The sequence below is a fragment of the Orycteropus afer genome, unplaced genomic scaffold, assembly GCF_000298275.1.
Source record: "Orycteropus afer afer isolate SDZICR_OR568_19922 unplaced genomic scaffold, OryAfe1.0 scaffold00091, whole genome shotgun sequence".
NCBI classification, from domain to species: domain Eukaryota; kingdom Metazoa; phylum Chordata; class Mammalia; order Tubulidentata; family Orycteropodidae; genus Orycteropus; species Orycteropus afer.
Genome location: NW_006921678.1, coordinates 8,001,769 through 8,007,693, shown reverse-complemented (window position 1 = coordinate 8,007,693; position 5,925 = coordinate 8,001,769).

Sequence of the window (5,925 nt, the reverse complement as noted above, 5' to 3'; positions counted from 1 at the left end):
TTGTTCCATGTCCTCTTCTGAATCCAGCTTGCACCTCTGGAAGTTCTCTGTCAATATACTGCTGTAAACTGTTTTTGAATTATCTTCAGTAAGATCTTACTTGAATGCAATATAAATTATATTTTTCAATAATTTCCACATTCTTTCTTTGGAATAGGTACAAATATGGATCTCTTCCAGTCAGTTGGCCAGGTAGCTGTCTTCCAAATCTCTTGGCATAAGTGAGTGAGTGCCTCCATTGCGGCATTCATTTGTTGACATATCTCAATACATATTCCGTCAATTCACGAAGCCTGTTCTTTGCCAATTCCTTCATTGCAGCTTCAACTTCCTCCTTCAATACCATTGGTTCTAGATCATATGCCACCTCCTGAAATGGATGAAGATCGACCAGTTCTTTATGGTATGGTGACTCTTTGTATTCCTTCCATCTTCTTTTGATATTTCCTGCATCACTCAATATTTTGCCCATAGAATCTTTCAATATTGGAATTCAAAGCTTAATTTTTTTCTTAAATTCTTTCAGCTTGAGAAATGCTGAGCGTAATCTTCCCTTTTGGCTTTCTATCTCCAGGTCTTTGTACATTTCATTATAGTAATTGGTTTTGTCTTCTTGAACTGCTCTTTGAAATTTTTAGTCCAATTATTTTATCTTGTCCTTTCTTCCATTTGCTTTAGCTACTCTCTGCTCAAGGGAAAGTTTCAGAGTCTCGTCTGTCATCCTGTCTTCTTGGTTGTCTTTTTAGTGACCTCTTGCTTTCTTCATGGATGTTGCTCTTGATGTTATCCCACAATTCATCTTGTTTCCAGTGATTGGTATTCAGTGCATCACATCTATTCTTTAGATGGTCTCTAAATTCAGGAGGGATGTATTCAAGATCATATTTTCGCTCTCATGGACTTGTTTTAATTCAAGTTGAACTTGCATATGAGCAGTTGATTGTCTGTTCTACAATCATCTCCTGGCATGGTTTTGACTGAAAATATTGAGCTTTTCATCGTCTCTTGACAGAGATGTAGTCAATCTTATTCCTGTGTGTTCCATCTGGTGAAGTCCATGTGTACAGCTGCTGTTTGTGTTGTTGAAAAAAGATATTTGCAATGAGTAAGTCATTGGTCTTGCAAAATTCTACCATGAGAGTTCCAGCATTATTTCTGTCACCAAGGCCAAATTTTCCAACTACCAGTGATTTTTCTTTGTTTCCAACTTTTGCATTCCAGTCACCAATGATAATTAACACATCCTGATTGCACGTTCGGTCAACTTCAGACTGTAGAAGTTGATAAAAATCTTTAATTCCTCATCTTTGGCTTTGGTGGTTGGCACATAAATTTGAATAATACTCATATTAACGGAGCTTCCTTGTAGTTTTATGGATATTATTCTATCAACGACAGCATTATACTTCAGGATAGATCTTGAAACATCCTTTATGATGATGAATGCCATGTCATTCTTCTTTAAACTGTCATTCCCGACATAGTAGATCATATGGTTGTCTGATTGAAAATGGCCAAAACCAGTCCATTTCCACTCACTAATACCTAGAATATCAATATTTATGCATTCCATTTCATTTTTGACAACTTCCAATTTTCCTAGATTCATTCTTTGCACATTCCATGTTCTGATTATTAATGGATGTTTGCCGCTGTTTGCCCTCAATTTGAGTGGTGCCACATCAGTGAATGGAGGTCTCAAAAGTTTTACCTTATCCACATGAGTAAGGCTAGTTTTACTCTGATAATGCAGGTCTTGCCCAGTCCCATTTTGAGACCTCTCTATTCTAAGTGACTCATCTTCCTCCCTGTATTGGACAAGGTTTTCAAGGTATTCACAAAGTTGTGCAGTAATGTATCAGACAGTGTTTCTCTTCTATTCATAAGGTTTCCCCTGGCCAATTCTTTGAGAAGTGGATGACCTCTTCCTTCTTTCTGGTCTGTCTCAGTCTGCAAACCAGGCTGATACCTGTGCACCATGTGCACCCCACTGGGTATGAAACACCACACAGCCTCAAGACTCATAGCAAGGACAAAATGTGTAACCACAGTTGGACAAACTGACAGACAAGTTTGTCTCCCTTAGATGTTGGAAACCTCTCCAACCACCCTTATCTGGATCCCTGTGATTGACTCCTCATTCTGAACCAGTCCCCTTGGCCTTTTCTGTCCTTTTCCTGCTTTCCTGCTTTCCTGCTTTGCTGCTTGTGGGGCATGGCCTGGGTTCCCTCTCCTCACCTGGATCCCTTCAGCTAACTCCTCAATCTGTTCCTCGATCTGTTTCTGAGCAGTCAGCTGTAGGGATCCAGGTGAGGAGAAGGAACCCAGGCCATGCTCACAAGTGGAAAGGCAAGAAAGCAGAGAAAGGACAGAAAAAGCAAAGGGGACCGGAACCAATCAAGGAGTTCTTCTAGTAGTCCATGGTATATTCCATATTCTTTGGCAACACCATAAAACTGAAATGAATCAAAGCTTTTTCAGTTTTCCTTATTCATAGTCCAGCTTTCCCTTACATATGAGGCAATTGAAACAAGCAGGTTTGGAATCAGGTACAACTTAGTGTTCAATGTGACATCTTTGCTCTTTAGCACTTGGAAGATATCTTTTGTAGTAAAATTGCCCAATGCAATATATAGTTTGATTTCTTGCCTGATGCTTCCATAGGCACTGATTTTGGAGACAAGAAAAATGAAATCCATGATAACTTCAATCCTTTTTCCATTTATTGTGATGTTGCTTGTTGGTCCAGTTGTGAGGATTTTTCTCTCTTTATGTTGATATGCAATCCATAGTAAAGGCTGCACCATCTGGATACCACAGGTTGTCACTGAGTTTACCTCCAACCCTGATGCCATGTTCTTCATCATATTGTCCCACTTCTCAGATTCTTTACTCAGTATACAGATTGAATATGCATGGTGAAATGATACAACCCCAATGTATAACTTTACTGATTTCATACCAGGCAGTATCCTCTTGTTCTTTCAAATAGCTGTCTCTTGGTCTATGTACAGGTTTCTCATGAGCACATTTAAGTCTTCTGGAATTCCCATTCTTCACCATGTGTTTTGGTTACTTCTTGTGCTGCTCCAACAGAAAATACCACAAATGGGTGACTTTAACAAATGGGAGTTTATTCTCTTACAATCTTGGAGGCTAGAAGTCCAAGTTCAAAGTTCCAAACTCCAGGGGCTGGGTGAAAGCCCCTCTACCCTTGGCTTCAGCTCTGTCCCTTGGTCCCAGCTCACTGGAGCTAGAAGTGTGTCTTCACTCAGGCAGCTGCTGGCATTGAGGGTGACAAGCCCACGGTTGAAAAAATGGCACAGTCCCTATACTACTAAACAACATGGCAGGCCACTAGTTCAAGTCCAGTAATAGTCCCAAGATCAGCAGGAAACATGGCAGACTGCTAAATGAAGACTCAGCTACATGCAGAGTCCATGCATGCCAAAATGCCACTGAGAACTTCTTCAAAACTTCTCTTTATATACTTATATATACAGACCACATCTTTAAGACAGCTCCTCAGCTGCTCCAGTAGATTCCACCATGGAGATGATTACCAATCTCACCACAGGGAATACTTACATCCAGCTTCCCAGCCACTATAAACAAGGCCCAACAAGTTGACACATAAACTTAACTACCACACCATGTTTTCCATAATTTAGTACAAGTCACACTGTTGAATACAATTACATATTCAATAAAACACAAGTAAACTTTTTTTTTTTTTTCCTGGTATTTTCTTCTTTCTGGCAATATCCATCTGACATCAGCAAGACTATGTCTCATTTCATGTCCTCTTCTGAATCTATCTTGCATTTCTGTCAGTTCTCTGGTCATGTATTACTGTAACTGTTCTTGAATTATTTTCAGCAAAATTTTACTTGTGGGTGATATTGATATTTCATGAGGATTTCTGCATTTTCTTGGACCACTTTCTTTGAAATTGGCCCCAAAATGAATCTCTTCCAGATAGTTGGCCAGATAAACGCCTCCCAAATTTCTCAGCCTAGACAAGTGAGCATTTTGAGGGTTATATTCATTTGCTCTAACATCTCAATGGGTATTCCTTAATTTCCTATAGCATCTTTTCTCACCTATGCCCTCATTATAGCTTGGGCTTCTTCCTTCAATACCATGGGTCCTTGGCCAAAGGTTACTTTCTAAAGTGGTTGAATTTTGACCAATTATTTTTGTTATGGTGACTATGTGTATTTCCATCTTGTTTTCATGGAACATCCTACATCAAGGACATCATACATGAAGAAAGAAAAAGGTCATTAAAAAGACAAGGAAGAAAGTAAAGTCCAAAATGGATGTCTGAATAGATTCTAAAATGTGCTACTGAACATAGAACAACTAATATAAATGGAATAAATGATGATATAAAAGATCTGAACAGAAAATTTCAAAGAGTAGCTTGAAAACACCAAGCATTATAATGATGTTTGCAAATATCTGGAGTTTGAAAACCAAAAAGAAAGAACATGCTTGACATTTCTCATGATGAAAGAACTAAAGAAAAATTCTAGCCGTGATTTAAAGTATTGAAGAATTCAGTACTGAATAAATCCCCCATTCAGCATGGAGATCAGGGATTCATCATTTGTTGGAGTCAACAGCCAGAATACTGCCTGCCAACCTTGAGCTCGTCAGCCCATGCAGCTGTGTGGGTCAGGAGAAGCCTCCAGCTTGATGTTTGATCCAAGAACTTGGGACTTGCCAGCTTCTATAAGTGTGTGAGCCATTTTCCAGCTTTACTGGTTTTGCTTCTCTAGAAGACCCAGACTAACACAGAAATCAAATGTTTTTTTTTTTTCCCTAGGGAAATTACAAGTCTGCCAGCTTTCTGAACACAATGATCATTTTATCTTTACATGTTTAGATCCTTCACAGCACATGTGATGTAACATTTAGCACGTGTGTTTCCAAATAAATAAACATGAGAGCTAATTAAGTAATATGAAATTATAGTTATCAGAATTTTAAATTTAGCGTGAAAATAGAGAGCTCAACTCATTAAGCCTATTATGTTTTTTTTTTTTTAATTTGACCAATGAAATTACATTTTTACCTGAACAAAAAATATATTTAATGTAAGAATTTGAAAAACTTTTTAAATGCACTGGAATTAGAACATCTTTAAACTACTGAACAATTTAAATAAAATACAAGAAAATATCACAGTAATGTGTGTGCAATTTCATCACATTTTCAAATAATTATCTATGTTTTTAATTATCTATGTATTTTTCTTACTACTTATGGGTTTCCTTACCATTCTTTCATGTTGTTGTTGTTGTTAGGTGCCATTGAGCCATCTCCAACTCCTGGGGACTCCGTGCACATTGAAACAAACACTACCCAGTCCTGTGCCAGCCTCATGATCCTGGCTATACCTGAGCTCATTGTTGGAGCTACTGTGTCAATCCATCTCATTGAGGGCCTTCCCTTTTTTTGTTGACCCTCCAATTTACCAAGCATAATATCCTTCTCCAGAGCATGGTTCTTCCTGAAAACATTACCAGAGTAGGTGAGACAAAGTCTGGCCACTCTCACTGCCAAGGAGCATTCTGGCTGCCCTTCCTCCTTGACAGATCTGTTAATCCTTTTAGCAGAACATGGTACTCTTAACATTCTTCTCCAACACAACAACTCAAAAGCATCAACCTTTCTTCAGTCTTTCTTACTTATTGTCCATCTCTCACCTGTATAATAGGGAATTGAAAATACCATGGCTTGGGTTAGGTGCACCTTAGTCATCAAGGAGACATCTTTGCTCTTCATCACTTGAAAGAGGTCCTTTGCATTAGATTTGTCCAGTGCAATACGTTATCTGATGTCTTGACTGCTGCTTCCATTGGTGTTCATTGTAGAACCAAGTAATATGAAGTCTTTGATAACTTCAATATTTTCTCC